Raw genomic sequence first — 19105 nt, forward strand, 5'->3', positions numbered from 1 at the left:
GACACTCCTTTTCCAGGTATTTCTCCATTCCAGTGCAGTTAGCTCCCACACTGGGACATTTTTTGCACCTGAATCCCATCCCAGTATCATTCCCCAGCTGAGCTCAGGGGAGGAGCAAAGCCCACAGCATGGGGACCTTTTGCTGTAGGAGGTCACAGAATTACAGAATATCCTGAGCTGGAAGGACCCACAGGATCACCCAGCCCAGCTCCTGTCCTGCACAGACACCCAACAATGCCACCCTGTGCATCCCTGGCAGCATTGTCCAAACACTCCTGGAGCTCTGGCAGCCTCAGGCTGTGCCCATTCCCTGGGGAGCCTGGGCAGTGCCCAGCACCCTCTGGGGGAAGAACCTTTCCTGATCTCCAGCCTGACCTGCCCTGGCCCAGCTCCAGCCATTCCCTCACATCCTGTCACTTGTCAGTGTCACAGGTCCATGTCTGCCCCTCCTCTTCCCCTCATGAGGAAGTTGTAAGTCCACAGACAGCAACAGGAAGGAGACATCAGCCCTGCCAGTCCTGAGCTCTGCTGGGAACAGGGCCCGAGCAGCACAGGGCAGGGCTGGCTGTCCCACACAGCTGGGGACATTGCAGAAGTGACAGAGTGACCCGAGGTGCCTTTTGAGAGAATCTGTGTTGTGCTGAGAGGTGGCTGTGTCACTGGTGTGGGGGCAGAAGGGAACAGGGCCCAGCTCGAGGGTTTAGAAACCAGCGAGTCCCAAATGCCTTTGAGGAACTGTTGGATGGCCCTGAGCCAGGACGTGGCTCAGCCTTTGGAGCACCCTGTGAACTCCCCAGCTCCCCCACAATGCCTCCCATCCTCCAAGGATGTGTCTGTCCATCTAAGGGATGCCAGAGGGCTGTAATCAAACACAAAACCTGGCAGAGTCACTTCCAAACAGCCCTTTTGGAGCCTTCGTGCTCTTGCTGCACATGGGAGAAGCTCTTCCCGTGGAAAAGTCACATTCCAGCATTATTTGACATCCCCAGGTTCCTCCCCAGCCAGTGCCACACTCACAGAGACATCTCTGAGCACTGCAAAGGAGAAACTTTTCCCTGCAGGGCACCATTCCAGCCTGCTTTCAACACAAACCTCTCCACCAGGGCCAGGTTTGGGATGGTTCAGCCAAGTGGAGAAGGTTTGGGTTTGCCTTTCCCACCTGCTCCAGGTCAGCCTAGATCTGCCCAGGGCCAGCTGAAGGGGTGGCTCAGGCAATCCCCTGTGGATCTGCCTGCATTCCTGGAGGTTCCATGCTGAGCCTTTCCCAGGGCCATGGAAATGTCTGATGTGAGCACAAGAAATCAGCTGTGGGCAGTTTCTAACAGAGTGGAACCTGTTGCTGTTAATAACCACAGGTTAAATCTTACCTGGCTTGGAGCAGCCACCTGCCTTCCTTCTGCTTTTAAAATAAGGTGAAACCACGAACATTCTGGTGTCAGAGCTTCAGCCAAGAGGTTGAATGGTTGTTCTGGTCCCAAAGGCACAGCCAAGCTCAGAAATGAAGCAGCACCAGCAGCCTGAGCTTCCCCCGGTGTCTGTTTTGGGTGAGGACTTTGTGCTGTGAGTTTAGATCAAACAAGAGGGATGTGCCCAAACAGGATTGGATTTTCACTCTCTAATGAGCATTTCAGTGTGAGGTTATTGCTCTGCACAGTGTGGCAGGAGGGTGAGAGCTGAGGCAGTGAAGTGACAGGAGAATTCCCTCCACTAAACGGGAACAAGGCTCCGTGGGCTGTGTTGGCACAGGCTGGAAGGAGATAAGGCTCAGCTCACACTGCAGAGATGTCATGAGAATTGAGAATATAAAACCCTGTCTAGCAACAGTAATTATATTTCATACCTCAGATGAATAAAAAGGTTTTCCAATATCGTATGGTGTCTGTGACAGGGAGAGAGTGGAGCTGTGCATTCCCTTGGGACAGGATGTGCAGATCACTGGGGAAAAAAAAAGAGTGGATCAGGTTAGATTGATGTGCAGATCCTGAATTTTCTCCAACTTTTGCTGGTTTTTCCAAACAGGTCTGAGCCAGGGAGGATTATTAAAAAAAAAAAAAAAAAAAAAGCTCAAGGACATTTAATTCATGCATCCAAAACAACAGAGTTGGGACCTTGAGTTTCTGACCCTGACTCCTCTCACTCAGTTACCGCAAATGACTTCAGCAGCCGCCGCTTAAATCAGCTCCGAAAATGCATGGAAATGTCAAGCAACAAAAAAAACAAAAATTCCACCCCATCTTTCCATTCAGTCAGATCCACGCATATAAACATATTTGGGGCTGAAACAAAAGCAAATAACAAAGGACTTCGAGCGTCATCCGCAGCTCTGCGGTGCTGGTAAAAGTCCCCTGGCTCTTGCTGGGCTCTCTCGGTTCCAAATTCACAGAGAGCAGGTACAGGGGACAGAGCTCGATCAGGAAACACAAGATTGGGTGGAAGGGAAATTCAACAAATGAACGGTGATTGTGCTGAGGTCGGGACCACTTCCCAGCACCCATTGTGAGCTTGACGACAACCACATGAGAAAGGGCTTTTCACACCCCGGCTCCCGAAATGACTGCCTGCTGACTCAGGCAGCCAATTAGTCACTTTGTCCCTCCTGCTGGTTTCTCTGCTCTCTCTTTCCCTCTGCGAGGCACCTCTGGGTCTGTATCTCCATCACCTTCCTGCCAAAGGGCACAGCAGCCACTTGGGGACACAGGGGATTGAGCACAAGAGCCATCAGGACAATCTTGTCTGGCTCATGTGGGGGATTTTTGTGAAGATGTTTTGTTTTCCTGACTGTCCCTAACAGCTCTTAGCATTCATCCTTTCCCCAAAATCCACCTGGCTGAAGAAATACTTACAGGCCCTGCAAGAATTGCCAATAAGTTTGTCTGTTCTGCACCTCTGTGAAGTGTGAATGTCACTGGCATGGAAAAGGAAGGCCTTAGGGGATGGGGAATGGGGTGGAAGGGCAGAAATGAGCCTTGTGTCAGCCATCCCACCCCATCCTTGGCACTGACCCCAAATCACATCATGGATCTGGCCTGATCCCTCCCTTCCCACTCTCCAATTTCCAGCAGGGCCCTTTATTCCAGGAAGGTGGGCAGTGCTTTCCAATCAACCAACCACAATACCTTCATTCAATCAAATCTCCCTGCAAAACCATCAGGCCCAAACCCTTTGGTTCTTGTTTTCCCTGCTGTCACTGCTGTGCCATGCCTGACCCTCCCACTGGAAGGGTTTCAGAAAGGCTGGAAAGCATTTTTGGAGATGCATCCAGATGGTTGTGCTCCTCCAAATGCCCCAGGGTGACCTCTTGGAAACACGGTGCCCAAAGCCAGAATTAATTTTTGCTGCCCCTGAGCCTGCACTGCAGTCCTGCAGCCCAGAGTTTTCCTCTCACTCAACTTTGAAGCTCTTAGAGGAATTGTCTGGATTCAGTGCTGAGCCCAGCGGAGACATCCTGTCTCCTGAGGCAGCATTTTGGGGATCACATCCCCTGAGGAGCTCTGCAGAGCCCTCCCCACCAGCTCTCCTGAGGCAGCGTTTTGGGGATCACATCCCCTGAGGAGCTCTGCAGAGCCCTCCCCACCAGCTCTCCTCCCTCCCCTGCCTGCACAGGGATGTCTGGAGGAGGCTGCTGCCCCAGCCCTGAGCAGGGAGGGAGATTCAGCCTCCCACAGGGACAAATTCCTATTTCCCAATGTGTATTTCAGCTCCATCCCTAGTCCATGCCATCCCCCTCTGGCACTAATATCCCATCACATCCCACCAGCCTGCCCTGAACAAACCAAACCTGCCTTGAGCCTTGATTTTCCTGAAGCATCTCTTGCAGCCCAGGGAGGAACCTCCACCAAATCTGTCCCCTCAAACCCCACAGCAGCCACAGAAACCCTGTGCTCTCTTCCCTTTTTCCCACACAGCAAGGCAGGAAGGGCTGATCAGGATGCTCCTGCCAGTTCACATCATCAGCCACAAGATTTTCCTAATTTTGCTGAGATTTGGAACCACCCCAAGAGACATGATAAAATTTTTTATTTGGCTGTGAGTGCTGGCTCAGGTTCTCCAATCCCTCACCTGCTCTGGCATGATCCAGAGGTGTCTGATGTTTGCACATGAGACACCTGAGAGGTGACAATTCAACAACTGGTGACCTCAGACACAAATCACACCTGCCTGCTCTGGTCCCTGGCAGTGGCAGCTCTATCCATCAGCAGTTCAATTATGCTAATCACGTCCATAAATAACTCTCCTGTTGGGCTAATTACACAGAGGTGTGAATGTGTCTTGTCTAACATGCTGAGGTGCAGGATCATTCATCCAGCATGAGCTTGGCTAGAGCTCTTAACCCTGCTTTTCAACCCTGATAATTCCACCCAGGAAAATTTGTCCAACCATTTACCTTTATTGTTCTGCATCCGTTGTAAGTTTTGAAAAACTTCAGAGCTGCCCTTCTTATTTTGGCCTTTTTCCCATCCCCAAATGCTGCCCTATCAAGCAGGACCCACTTAAACACCCAGAAACCACTGGAAAGCTGCTGTTGAAAAGCACAAATGGTCTGAAATCCTGCAGCTCACTGCTGGCCAGGCCTGAGCTCCTGCTTTCATCACCAACTTCCTCTGAGCACAAACCACGTCTGGCTCCCAGCGCCCTGGCTTTGCCCTCAGCTGGGAGAAGGAGGTGATGTGGTTTTGTCACTTGGGTGATTCACACGTGGTGAGTCCTCTCAGGGTAGGATTTCTGCATGCTGACAGGGCACAGGGACTTGTCCAACCCTCCTGGGATGGGAGCAGAGCTGCCCAAAGTCCCCACAGCTCGCTGGGATTGTCACCATCAGGTGAATGGGGCTGCAGTCCTGTCTCCTGTTAGTCTGAGGAGCTCAGGGCTGTGCAATGGGGAGGTGATCAGCCCAAGCAGGACCAGGGATCCATCAGGGCCATCTCCTGAAGGCCTGGAGAAGTAACAGACCCTCCAGGCCAAAAGCTTTTCCATGCTCAGAGTCCATCCCAGCAGTTGTACATAACAAACTGACCTCCTTTTGTACTTACACTTTTTTGGGGGGTTGGAAGGGACATTAAAAACCATCCCATCCCACTCCCCTGCAGAGACACCTTCCACCACACCAGGTTGCTCCAATCCCCATCCAACCTGGCCTTGGGCACTTGCAGGGGGATGGACTATCCTACGATTTTAGGATGATTCCATGATTTTCTGCAGCCCCAGCTCCTCCAGACAAGCCCTGGAGCTCTGTACAGGGAAAGGCTTTTCCCTTTGGGACAGAGCAGCTTTATCAGCACATCCTGGCACTGTGCTAAGGCTGTCACAGATCCCTCACGGGCTGCACACACACAGGGATGCCCTTTTCACCCATTTCCTGCAGATAAGGAGCTGCAGCACAGATGAACACAGTGTCACCATCACTGGTGTGTGGTTCCTGTGTTTGAGCAGTGACTGCACTGCAGCCCTGTCACAGCACATGTGAGTCACTGAGGGCACCCTGGGAAGTGTCACCAAGCCCCGGGGACACAGCTTTTCCAGTCATCCATCCCTCAGGGTCAAGGGCTGAGGGAAAAAAATGTTCAAAAGGATGGCTTTGCCTTTGGTGTGTGGAAAGGTTGGTGCGTCGTGTGTGCTGCAGGGCAGACACTGTGCTGATACAGAGCTGAGCACAGAATATGCTGAGCTGGAAGGACCCACAGGATCACCCAGCCCAGCTCCTATCCTTGCACAGACACCCAACAATGCCACCCTGGGCATCCCTGGCAGCATTGTCCAAACACTGCTGGAGCTCTGGCAGCCTCAGGCTGTGCCCATTCCCTGGGGAGCCTGGGCAGTGCCCAGCACCCTCTGGGGGAAGAACCTTTCCTGATCTCCAGCCTGACCTGCCCTGGCCCAGCTCCAGCCATTCCCTGGCTCCTGTCCCTGTCCCAGAGCAGAGCTCAGAGCTGCAGCCCCTGGGCAGCTCTGCCCTCAGTCTGCTCCAGCTGAACAATCCCAGTGCCCTCAGCTGCTCCTCATGGGCTCTCCAGACCCTTCCCATCCCTGTGTCCCTCCTTTGGACACTCTGGAACAGCTGTGGCTCTTTCTGCTGTTGAGGCACCCAAACTGCCCCAGCACTGGAGCTGAGGCTGCCCCAGAGCACAGCAGGACAATCCCATCCCTCCCCTGCCACTGCTGCTGTCCCTGGTGTCCCCAGGACAGCGATGTCCCTCCTGGCTCCAGGAGTGATCCACACCCAACTGCCCAACTCCCAGAACCCCCAGGTCCTTCTCCAACCTGCTGCTCCATATTTTCCCTTCATCCCTTTTCCCTGGCTCCATTGTTCAACTGGGAATTCCCACTAAGGCTCAAGAGCCTCCAAAACCGGGCTGGTTTGCTTTTCCACCCCGTAAATAACCCTCATTTCCAGGACTGCCAAGTGGCAGCAGCTGCTTGAGCAGTAAGGTGCTTATCTGGAAAGATAAAGCCCTTGACTGAGCTGTTCCAGCAGGGAGCTCAGATCCAGTAACCCCAGCTATTTTTAAGTCTCTTGTTTTATTCACTGCAGCTCAATTTCCACGCCAGCCCAGTGCTGGATGTGGGATATAAATAGGAATTAATCCAGGCCTGGTCAGAGTTATCTGCCTGCTCCTGGCAGTCCGACAAGGGAGGAAGGAGCCAAACGTCACCAGGAACGTGACCCCCTTGGCCCTGCTCACCAAACAGCTGGGATGAGGTCACCTGTGTGTAAGGGAAAAATGGCTTACCCAGGACAAAAAAAGGCTTGGAAACTCATCCCACACACAGCCTGGCACCCACTGTGGGAAGAGAAGGATGATGCTTACAGCAAAATCTGCTCTGCTGCTGCTGGAAGCTGCTGTGGTTCTCAGTATCCCAAAGAGGGGGAATGAGCACCTCTGGGGGCTGAAATGTGGTGACTTCCCTGGCCAGGGACACAGAGGGAAAAGGATGGTGGGAGAAAATACAACCCAAGAGGTAGTGCCAAGCATAGAGAAGAAAATATGTAATATTTTATGTATTATATAAAATATACAGTAGGTATAAATATAATAAATATAATGCTGGAATTCTGGAATGGTTTGTGTTGGAAGGGACCTTACAGATCATCCCATCCCACCCCTGCCATGGCAGGGACACCTTCCACTGTCCCAGGTTGCTCCAAGCCCTGTCCAGCCTGGCCTTGGACACTGCCAGGGATCCAGGGGCAGCCACAGCTTCTCTGGGCACCCTGTGCCAGGGCCTGCCCACCCTCACAGGGAACAATTCCTTCCCAATATCCCATCTCTCCCTGCCCTCCGTCACCTTAAAGCCATTGCCCCTGCCCTGTCCCTCCATCCCCTGTCCCCAGTCCCTCTCCAGCTCTCCTGGAGCCCCTTTAGGCACTGGAAGGAGCTCTGGGCTCTCCCTGCATCCTTCTCCTCTCCAGGTGAACACCCCCAGCTCTCCCAGCCTTTCCTCACAATATATATTATATAATATATATACAAATGTCAGGCCAACAGCTACAAGAGAATCACCAAATTCCAGCATTTCCCCAAAAAGCCTGGCTAGTTCCACAGCAGGGCTGCTCAGATGATTTGTTTCCCTTTTCCCAACCAGACTAAACAAAGGAGAAATCTCCACAGAGATCCCTCCAGCCAGCAGCACCCTGCAAAGCAGCTGCTCTGTGGGGCACATCTGGGAAACCTTCCCAGCTCACACCCCTCCCTGCCAGCTGCCAGCACATCTGGATCAGCCCTCAACAGTAGCAGACCTTCCCCAGAGCTCCCCCTGCCCCAAAAAGGGGCTTTGGGGTTGGTTTGTAGCCAACAGCAGTTCCTGGGTCACTTTAGATCACTTCCTCTTGCTCTGCCAGGTTGCAGAGGTCTGAGCTGTGGAATTGGCTCTGATCTCTGAGTGCCCAGAGCTGGATTGGTTTGGTTTCTTCTGGACAAATTATTTGTTATTTTTATTTAATAATTATTTATTTAATAATTGATAATTATTTCCCAAGGAGCAGCACCTCCCTCATCCTTCACTGAACTGGAATCTTCCAGCCCAGTGTTAGGGAAGGGGATGTAGAAAGAATTCTGGTAAAAAAGAGTTAATAATAGATCAATAATAGCTCATAATAAATCCTAATAAAGTTAATAGCCAAAAATAGTTTCAAAAAGGGGATCTTTGCCTTAAATGCTCTGAGGGGAGGATTCAGAGCCCTAAAACACAGGAAGGGCTTTGAGAAGGGCTGTCTCCCAGTCCCAGGGAATAAATGGGATAAATCCCAGCTCAGCCCAACCTCTGCAGCCCCAGAAGTCTGCACTTTCCACCAGCAGCAGCATTGTAGCCACAGGAATTTGTAACACGGATTTTCCATGTTCTCCAAGAGCTGTAATGCCAATGGATGTGACACCACAGAGCTGCTGGAATGGATTAGGGACAGAGCGTTTGCCAACAGAAATATGGATGAATGCTAATTTATAAACCTCTTCTATCTCCCAGCTGATCCAAGGAAATGAATTCCAAACCATTCTCCAGGAAAACACAGCGCTGGCAAAATTCATCAGGAAAATGTTTAATCTCCCTGGTGCTTTGTCAATTTTTTTTACCCCATTTCTCTCTTTTTTTTTTTTTAATTTTTTTTTTTAATTTTTTTTTAAGGGTTGTTCCAAAAGAAGAATAAGAATGACAGTGTACAGTGGTCAAGGGGAAATAAGAGCTGGCTGGGGTTATTTCTATGAGGCTCTTAAAGTATGGGTTTGAACATCCAGGGTGATCAGATGAGACCATAATTCTTAATAGGTGAATATTCAATAATCCAAAGTCAGAAAGGAGATGATTAATCACCTTTTTAGGGGATTTTTTTATTTAGATTTATACCGAGGAGGAAATAACATTTTCCTGGAATCAATGCATCTTTGCTTCTGACTTAGAAAACTGAAATGAATAATTTTTGAGATCTCTCTTTAGGAAAGACTCACACCAGCCTAAGCCCCTCAGCCATTTAACTCCCAGCTGAGCTCTCTTTCCATCTCCCACCCAAATCCTGCCTCACTCATTATCCTTGGCGACACTCAGGGCATGGGGAAGGTGGCTGGGCTGCACAGGGAGCAGCAGCAGCACCCCAGAATCCCCAAAATTCCCATATTTGGGATCCCACGGCAGGCTCTGTGCACAGGGCAGTGCCATATTACCCAGAGGGAGCTGAGGGATGTGGGATGTGCTGTGGGATTTATCCCAGCAGCTTCCTCTGGGGTTGCTTTGCACAAAGTGCCATCCCTGAAATGGGAGAAAAACACCTTGGCTGAGCAGGAGATGGGAAAGGAGAGATGAAGAGCACAGGGAGAGCAGAGCCTGGAGCAGAGCCTGGAGCAGAGCCTGGAGCAGAGCTGGCTGCTCCTGCCCTGCCCTGCCCTGGGCACCCAACTGCTGCTCCTGCTCAGGAAATGTCCCAGTTTGTCACATCCTCAGAGCTGGCCTGGCTCCCAGGAAGGGGAGATTGAGGATTGCCAGGTAGGATGGCACTCCAGGAGGCTGCCTGGCTCCATAGGGATGGCAGGAAGGTCCCAATGGGTTCTGCACTGGTTTGGGCATCACCAGCCAGTGCCCAGGGCACAGGAGATGCCAGGTGTCCCTTCCAGGGGTGACTCCTGGAAAGATCTCACCCCTGCATCCCTCACTCCAAGGGGAAGCTGCTCCTGGAGATCTCTTCCACCTCAGAATATCCTGGGATTCTGTGACTTTCCCCTGCCTGTGCTCAGGCTGATGGAATCCATTTCTCCTGGAGGGGTGAGGCTGGCCATTTTGGGATTTTCCAAGCTTCACAGCCCACCCCACCACGAGTCCCACTGCAGATCTGCTTGCAGGTTCTCAAACCCCACGCTGAGATTTGGGCATTGCAGGAGTTTTGGCTGGCTGGGCTCTTTGCAAAGACATCAATTTCACCCTCTGATAGGCACAGCAAACTCGATTTCAGCCCCACTTACAACGCTGTAAATCCAGGCTAGCCATATTAAACTCGGGGCTGCTGATGCCAGAGACTTGAAAGCACCAGGAGGAAAAGTCACCTCAGGTGTGTGCAGCCAACAGCTTGGCCTGCAGCCACCCTGGGCTGATTTGTAAAGCAGCCCAGAGAAATTTGTCTATAAATGTTCCATTAATATTAACAGCTAAATCCCTGGCCTGCCTTAAAACCCACAGCCCCACCGAAGTTAGCAGCCACTGCTGTGATTTAATTTGCTCCCGAGGCTGGCAGACCACAGCAGCAGTGGCTGCAAGCTGATGTTGTTCCCCTGGAGTGAATCACATTTATTTCTATCTCTAACAGGGGTATACACACTGGCCTGGCTGAGGATCAGCCTTTTGCTCCATCCCTTTTCAAGGCACAGGACAACATCTGAATGGAAACCACCAGGTCCTACAACTTCTCCTTCAATTTCTCACCCAGAGAAAAAAATTCCCCAGGAGGATGTAATCGAGTGGGTTATTTTCTCCTTCAAGAAATGATTGTTGAGGCTTTCTAGAAATCTTCCACCACAAGGAAGAGCTTTAAGGAAAAGACACCCTGGAGCTGATGCACTGATCCTCGAGCTGTGCCCAAAACACGAGGTACACCAGGCAATATTCACTTTTTAATAGGAAGGAGAGGCCTTTTTTTGTCCAGAATTCAAGGTAGCAACAGCCAAGCATGGCCCTGGTCCATGCTGCTCCTTATAAATCCTTTGGCACAGTTTTCCCCACAGCTCAACCCTTAAACCTTCCCCACGATTAACCACGTCCCAAACATGACTAATCCCAAAGCAACGGCTTCTGGTGAGGAGGAGCAATTAAACACAATTTCATGTAATTAACAACTACTTAGACAGAACAGCCTGAGCCAGAGGGAGTTTCTTGCCAGCTGCCTGGCTCACCCACTAAATCCAGCCTGGGCACTGGTTTGTACTGGTGTGGTTGCACTGGTGCCCAGGCTGAGTGAGAAACACAACCACAGCTTTTAGAGAGAAGGCAAATTCGGGCTTTTAAATTGTTTCAGATGATGTGAACAAGTCGGTTTTAGTTTCTGTTCATAACGTGAACAGACTGAAACCTGAAACCAGAAAGAAATCAGAGAGAAGCAGGAGAGTGGGCAGCTCGGGAGAGAAAAGAAAGGCTCAGTAGCAAAGGCTCCCCATTCAGAAAAATAGAAAGTGTTAGGAAGAACTAGCAGAGTGGCAAGAGAAGACTTTCAGAAAATCAGAATGAGAAACACAACACCTGGAAATGGGGATAGAAGGGTAAATGCCAGCTGAGAGTAGCACAAGGACTTAGTGATAAACTCAGATGCTTCAAACTGAGATGCAGATAGAGTTAAGAGAGACACTAAAAAAAAAGCATTTTCTGCATTCATCTGAACCAAGGGAAGAAAAGGAAACATGGGGAAATCTGTAGTATTAGATACCCTTCTTGTTTCAGCTTTCAGAGGGAAAAAAATGTGCTCCACTCTCCCCAGCTGCCCACCAATGAGGCAGGAAGAAACTAAAAATAAAAGCTGTGTAATATTTATTTCTTTCTTTCAAAAAGCATCACATACTGGCTGTATTGAATACTCTGGTATTTAAAGGGTGAAATACTCCAAGGACTACCAGCCACCCCAAAATCCCCTGGCAGAGAGTGGAAGGGGAGTGATGATCTGGTCACCCAGAGGAGAGTGGGACAGGGATGGTGAGGAACATCCACAGAACACTCTGTACATGAGCCCTCAGATGATGCAATGGCAAGAGACACCCAGATTGTTCTTCTCAGTACAAACTGTACCCCAGAACACACTGTACCTTTCTGACACACATCTGACTGCGTGGACAAGAAGGAAGATGAAATCTCCTGATTCAGCAGGGCTTTGGGCACTGCTTTCCATGCAGGCCTGGCCTGTTTGGGTTTTTATGGCCACCCTACATGGCACAGGGTGAAGAGAACCCACACACGAGTCCTTGAAGCTCTGAGCTGCTTGTTCCCTCATTTGTGTCCTCCCAGAGCAGCTGCAGGGACTGGGATCTTTATCCAGTGTTCTGCAGGCAAATCAGCCCAAAATACTCTTCCTTCTGAGGGTGCAGTAATTGCAGGAGGTGTTGTGCCAAGGATGACGGGCAGGGAGGCAGGAGGTGATGCTGCCATGCCATTGGAGCGATGAGCAAACAGCAGGGATGGAATCTGCCCCGAGGCACCTCCTGCCTTGGCTCTGGGGCCATGCCAAACCCGGCTGGCATCGCTGCCAACCTGTGCCCCACAGGGGACAAAGCAATCTGCTGGCTCAGCCTGGGGCTCTGACACATCATCCCTGCTCCTGACACCTCGCTGGGTTGGGCATTTTCCATGCCGTGGTTGCTATTCTGAGCTGGGTTGGTGACTCTCGTCCCTCCCTGCAAGGACGTCACCTTGCCGAGGGCTGGGAAAGGCACAGGGAAGTGATTTTGGGAAAGGCACAGGGAAGTGATTTGGGGAAAGGCACAGGGAAGTGATTTTGGGAAAGGCACAGGGAAGTGATTTTGGGAAAGACACGGGGAAATGATTTGGGAAAGGCACAGGGAAATGATTTTGGAGGGTTCTGCCATAAAAGGCTTGGAGTCACCTTCATCTCTCCTCGAAACTGTGAGTGTTGGGATGGATTACTCAGAAATGCCCTATTTCCCATGACTGTATCCAGGCTGGAGAGCAAGAGCCAGGCTGGGCTGGTGGCACGAAGAGGTCACCATGGTGACAAGAGCCACAAGCCCCTGAGGAAGGTTTGATTCAACAGAAATTCCCCACTGTCCACACCAAGAACAAAGCATCCAGAAAAACACAATTCCAGCTTTGGATCAAAAAAAAATCCTTCTCCATGTCTTGTTATCCATAGTCATGGATTGCCATCTCAAGAGTCTACTGGGCACTGAGACCCCTCTGTCCCCTCATGCCAGGCCTGAGCAGGAGGCCCTATGGGGACATTTTGCTTTTTCTGAACTGGACCAGATCCCTAAATCCACCTCCCCTCCTGGTGTTCCAGAAAGTGCCACCATGGAGCTAAGCTGGAGCTCTGGGAGAAGGGCAGGTGTAGCAATGCTGAGAGTAAAATCCATCACACAATTTGGGGCATTTCTCTAAAGGAGTCCAAGAGAGCTGGAGAGAGGCTTTGAACAGGATTCTGTTCCAGGTGAGAGTGACAGGACAAAGGAAAATGAATTTAAAATGACAGAGAGCAGGGCTAGGTTGGATTTTAGGATGAAATTCTTCCCTGTGAGGGTGGGGAGGCCCTGAGATGGAATTCCCAGAGAAGCTGTGCTGCCCCTGGATCCCTGGCAATGTCCAAAGCCAGGCTGGACAGGGCTTGGAGCAAGCTGGGATAGTGGAAGGTGTCCTTGTCATGGCAGGGGGTGGGAATGGGATGAGATTTAAGGTCTTTTCCAACCCAAAGCTGGTCCATGATTTAGCTCCACAACAGTCCTTGGATCAGCTCTGGTTGAACTCAGGTCTGTGCAGACCCCACAGGTCATGCAGAGGATCTGAAATGGCATCAAATTGCTGGCTAGAGATGAAGTCCCTCAGTAACTTCAGCTGATGTTCTGTGCTCATGGGCAGCAGGAATTTGAATGCATGATGGGTTGTTTGCAGCCCATGGATTAATGTGACAACAAATTTTTTAGTGATTTTTGCACATCTGGAGCAGAATCAAGATGCTGGGGAGTCTCTTTGTCAGTAAAACTCTGGTTTCACATCAGCACTGGGAAAACTGTCCTGCTTTTCCCAAAATCCTGGAGCTGTGGGTGCTTCTCCACAGAAAACCTGGCCTTGAACAGCCTAACACAAACCACAGAGTGATGAGAACTTCCAGCTGTAATTTGCTGCTTACAAGGGGCCTGAGCTGTTCTGAAAATTCAGCCCAGATTATGGGTTTCAAATACTAGAAAATCTGTCCCTGAGCTCTTAATCCAGTTTATGGGTTCATCACAAATGGAGCTGAGCCATTCTTGGAAAGAAAATCTGGCAAAAGAAACCTTTCTGCAGTGCCTCAGTAGAAACCACACACAGAGCTCAGGCCAAGCAGCATGGATGGGGCAGAAATGAAAGATAACAGCTCTGGCTGGGAGTGAGGGAAGAGCTGAGTGCACAGCAGCAGGAGTGACACCAAACCCTGCTGGAGGTTGGGCTGTGTCACACACCTGGATGGCAGCTGGAGATCCTCAATTCCAGCACCAAAACCCACCTGGAGGCTGGGCTGTGGTCACACACCTGGATGGCAGCTGGAGATCCCTCAATTCCAGTCCTGCTTGTGCCAAGGAGATTCCTGCTGCAGCCATTCCACTACAGCAGGATGTGCCCTGGTGCCATCAGCATGTGGGAAATCATCTCCCTCTGCAGAGGGAACAGGGAGGAGAGCTCAGTTTTCCTGCCTCAGAGCTTCACAGAGTTGTTCTCTCCCTTTTTATACTGAATGGGAAAAAAACCCCAGACCTTAATGGGGCTATTCTTTTTTAAAGTCTCTCCTAACAGCAGCTCTTTTTCAACAGCTCATTTACTGCCCGTGTGGGACTCCAAAGTGAAATCTGCTCAGCTGTGGATCTAAAAGACTTCCCTTCACACTTATCCTCAACCATCCTTGCTGTTCTCTGGCAGCCAGGCTGGATTCTCTCTTGATTGCCCACATCAATAAATCATATATTATCTATGTTTGAATTTGGTTAAGATTCTGGTTAATGGTGCATGAGATAAAAGAGGACTCAGCTGACGAGTTGTGCTGCTCGATAAAAACTGGTTGAAGTGGAAAAAACAGCCAAGATGGATTTTTGCCATTAAAAACCCACTTGTCTGGTCTCGTGCAGGGATAGCAGCAGATGCTCTGATTAAATTCACGATGGATTTGTGGAGTCTCATACAGCAGCAAGGGAAATTGGAAGTGGAAGAAGAATCTGGGATGTGTTTGGTGCCAACAGAAGCGATGAGCAGCACAGAGGGAGAAAACAGAATGGGAGATGTTCTCCTCACCCAGGAGACCTCAGGCAGTGCCCAGCAGGGCAGCCTCTCCTCCCAGGCCTCTCCCCACCCATGTTTTCTCTTTATCTTAGCACCATCTAGAGGGATGTCTGCACACAGTGAGGGGAACACCCACGCCCTGGAGCTGGGGGGAAGCCAAACCTCAGCAGAGCAGTTCATCCCTCCTGTCACCTTCACAGGGTGCAATCATCCCCTTTGACCTCTGTGCAGTGGGGTCTCTGCAGGAACTGGAGGTTGAGATCTTCAGGCAGGAGGTCTGGAGGGTCATGTTCAGGGTTTATGGGCTTTTTTCTTCACTTTGTTTTATCCTCCACAGATCTTGCACCACCTACAGATCTTGCAGGCTTCAGCAGAGGCCCCATCTGGAGTGCTGTGTCCACCCAGGCTCTGCTCTGGGGGCAGCAATGGCACCAGAGGGACAGCAGGGACTGAGCCCAGGGAGCTCCACCTGCACAGGAGGCACAACTTCTTCCCTGGGCAGTGCCCAGCCCTGAGCAGAGACCAGAGAGGCTGTGGAGTCTTCCAGACTGGAGATATTCCACTGTCAGAGGCAATTCCTGCACTCCATGGACCCTCAGCTCCCACCAAGCTCACACAATCCCAGAGCAAAGCCGTGGAAACCAGAGTCCACCTGCCTGGAGCAGAGAGTGCTTGGTGCAGAGATAGGAAGGGAAGCACCTTGCCCTGGCCAAAGAGCAAAGCTTTCAGGAGCTTTCAGAATTCACCTGACCGAGATTCAGGAGCACAGAGAAGCACAAACAGCAGCAAGGTCTGGCAAAGGATGCACAAAACCTGCTTTCTTTTCAGTAAATGGCTGCAGTGAGGACTAAACTCAATCCATGCTCTGGAGGTGGGATGGGATAAGCACTCTGGAAAAAGCAAGGACGGTGGATGTAAGAGGTTTTGAAGGTTTGACTGAGGGATGGAAGGATAGTGAAAGTTGCCCCTACCCATGGCAGAGGGACTGGATTTGGATGATGTTTAGGGTCCTTTCCCAGCCAAACCATCCTGTGATTCCAAGACTGTCCCTGCAGTGTTGAGAGAGCAGAAGGAAAGGGAAAGGGAAAGGGAAAGGGAAAGGGAAAGGGAAAGGGAAAGGGAAAGGGAAAGGGAAAGGGAAAGGGGAAGGGGAAGGGGAAGGGAAAGGGGAAACGGAAAAGGGAAAGCTCCCTTTCCCCGCCCCTGCCCCACACAAGCTCAGTCCCCACTGCAGGGATCCCCTCCAGCCCAGTTTGGGATCACAGCACATCCCACACTCCAAACCCTCCTCCAGCCAAGGGTCACCTCTCATTTTCTCTGCCCCAAACCTCCCAGCAGCTGCCCTGAGCCATCACGGGGAGTGTTTTCTCCTGGCCGGGAGGAGCAGGGATCCATTGCCGGGCAGCGATCCCGCATGTGACCGGGGACAGCATCCCCGTGGGAGGAGGGAGGGAGGGAGGGAAGGAGGAAACCAGGCTGTTGAGTCAACACCGGAGAGCTGCTGCGAGTGGAGAGCCAGGGAGAGAGGCAGGCTGGCTGCGAAGGACAGACTGGCTGAGCCCGCGAGAAAATGGTCTGAGTAATAATCAACGGTAAGGAAGCTCTGGTTTGAGGAGAGAGCAAAGAGGGCAAATAGTCTGCATATTGCACGGCCTTGGCTGGCGGGGGGAGGCAGGCTGGTGCTGGAGGGGTTTGGAACAGAGCCTGACCCGGAAATAAGTCCTGCTTATCCCGGTAAACCCAGGAAATCCTCTCCCCGTGCTCCGGGCTGGCTGGGGAGGCTGCTCGGGGCTCGCTGCTGTTTCCTTGCTGAAAGCTCTCCCGTTCTCCTTGTCCCCCCAGCCTGCCGCTATGTGGCCAGGAAGATGAGGAGCCTGTGCAGCCGGGAGCCCCGGGAGCCCCGGGAGCCACCGCCCTGCCCGGCCACAGCAGCGCCCCACAGCCACCAGCGCAGTGAGTGTCGCAGCGGGGACGGGGACAGGGACAGGGACAGGGACAGGGACAGGCCTCACCCCAAACCCTGGCATGGGGGGCCAGGGCTCAGCACCGCCACACTCCTTGTCTGTGCTCACAGCAAAAGTTTCTCTCTTCCCCTGGTTTGCTTTTCCTCGCTGGGTTTTGCTGTTTAATGTCATTCCAGCCCCTAGCAGAAGGGAGGAGCAAAAGCAGCCTTTGGAAGGAGGGACAGACTGCTCTGGGGTGGGAGTAGAGGGACGAGAGGATGTCACCTGCTTCCGCAGAGCTCTGTGTCCCTGGGCCTCCCTTTGTCACTCAGGCCCTGCTAAACACCAAAATATATTAGCGTATAAATGGAAATGAGAGTTCCTCGCTTCCCAACCTTCCCCTTCTGGCCCATCTAAAGCACCCATTTTGAACCAGGATGACTTTGCAGATCACTGCTCCTCCCGGCCAGCCCTGATTTGGCCCAGTGAGTACAGCAAAGGTCATCCTGGCTCCTCTCCCTGCCCCAGCCAAGGCGTGGAAAATTCACCGGGAGCTGCTCCAGCATCGCCTGCCGGCACTGCTGCGGTGTCAGAGCTCCCTGACAGAGGGAACTCAGCCCTGAGCAGCAGGCAGAGCAATCCCAGCATGGAAGGCACCTGCCCAGCCGTACTGGTTGCACTGGTTTGGCTGAACCACTCTCGGTGTGCAAACATTCCCAGAGCTGCACCAGGCAGGAGCACATTCCTGGGTCTGCCACCTCTGCCAGGAGCCTGCAGCTGGCTCTGGACACCCCAGGGAAGGTGTAGGGCTGAGCCATTCCACCCTCACTGCCCCTCTGTGCTGTGTGGGAGGGGAGGGAAGGGAATTCCTGTAAAGAATAGAAATGCTCCAGGGTTTCACCTGTGCCCTGCAGTGACAGCTGGATCCGCAATGGGGAGGGGAAGGGGATGTCTCCCTTCACTCATTAAGTGTGTTAACTTAATTAAGTGTGTTGGAAGGAGAGGCAGGAGGAAGGAGCAGCTCCCATCCTGGCAGTGGGAGCCAGGAATTTGCAAAGGCTCCAGGAGGATCAAGGGATGCACACGGATATATCAGGGAGAGGAATCAAAGTCCTCCTTTGAGCCAAGGGTGTCACCTCCTTTCTGCAGTTAATTGCTGGCTGTTTAATTGCAATCAGGGGACCTTACCAGTTCACACCCCAGCCATGTCCCTTCCAGAACCTTTCCCCTCGGTTAATCCTGCATCCCTGTCTTTTCTCCCACCCTTGTGCATTTGCAGATGTAAAGGCAGAGGTACCAGCACCCCCTGAAGCTGCAGCCTCACTTCCCAGCACCACCAAACCCATCCAGTGCAGGTCCTGACGGTAAATTCCTCAAGGATTAAAAACCCTCGTGGTCCTCCCATGAAGGCCACAAGATCTCTTCCCTGATTTTTGCTGGAAATCCTGTATCCCAGAGATTGGAAAATATCAACAAATCCCTGCTGTATCTGCTCTCAACACAGCAGCAAACTGGTAGAAAATGTCCTGATCAGCCTCTCATGTCCAGGATTTTCCAGCTGGTGGAACAAAAAGAAGATTCCCAGTGTGGATCAGATGCTCCTGGCACCTCATGGAATACCAGGAAAAGAGCAGCAACCATTGCATCCCAGCAGAGAATTGGATTTTTATGCTGTGAAGCCAAACTGTGCTCCCAGTAATATTGGTATAAATTCAGTTTCCATCAAGGAAAAATCATTTCCTGAGCTGGAATAAGGAGTCATGGAGCTCAGGTGTGTGGGAATCCCTTTCCCCATGCCCAGTGAGCTGCTGAAGGTGCTGCACCAGCACCCCCAGAGCAGAGGCTGCAGGGACCACAGCAGGATCTCCCCCAAACCCTGCCCTGTCACAGAGCAATGACAGCAGAACCCCAAAGCCCACCCGTGTGGGGGGGACTCTGCCCGACCCCCTCCTGTGACAGCTCACCCAGAAGTAAAGGTGGCTGAACATCAGCTGGTTGGGAGTGTGGTGGTTTTTCTCCTGGAATGGGTTTGGTGTCATTGCAGTGCTTGGGATCATGCATTGGCAGTGTGGGGGGATAAGGGGATCATGTGGGGGGTCAGTGATAAGGGATCCTTTGTTGGAGGGTCACTGATAAGGGGATCAGGTTTTGGGGGGTTACTGATAAGGCAGGATAATAACCCCTTTACTGGGGGTTATTATCACTGCTGAGGGCTCTCTGGC

General features: G+C 51.7%; 2 long non-coding RNA genes across 4 annotated transcripts; one reads left to right on the top strand and one right to left on the bottom strand.

Moving 5' to 3' along the window:
- Nucleotides 1-1438: 1438 nt before the first annotated feature.
- On the bottom strand, nucleotides 1439-16357 carry LOC146429978 (uncharacterized). 3 transcript variants are annotated; one of them, XR_014855404.1, is made up of 3 exons: nucleotides 16246-16357; nucleotides 14200-14322; nucleotides 1439-1935 (listed from the first exon to the last, which is right to left on the bottom strand). It is a non-coding gene; the product is annotated as an uncharacterized LOC146429978 (long non-coding RNA). The 3 variants fall into 3 exon arrangements; XR_014855402.1 differs by having other exon boundaries at nucleotides 14174-14322; XR_014855403.1 differs by lacking the exon at nucleotides 16246-16357 and adding an exon at nucleotides 14772-14915 and having other exon boundaries at nucleotides 14174-14322.
- Nucleotides 16358-16387: 30 nt separating this feature from the next.
- LOC146429979 (uncharacterized) lies at nucleotides 16388-18873 on the top strand. The gene is made up of 3 exons (XR_014855400.1): nucleotides 16388-16532; nucleotides 16783-16893; nucleotides 18163-18873. It is a non-coding gene; the product is annotated as an uncharacterized LOC146429979 (long non-coding RNA).
- The last annotated feature ends 232 nt before the right edge of the window (nucleotides 18874-19105 follow it).

This window comes from Lichenostomus cassidix, chromosome 17 (genome assembly GCF_008360975.1).
Source record: "Lichenostomus cassidix isolate B80296 chromosome 17, HeHo_3.0, whole genome shotgun sequence".
Classification (NCBI taxonomy): Eukaryota; Metazoa; Chordata; class Aves; order Passeriformes; family Meliphagidae; genus Lichenostomus; species Lichenostomus cassidix.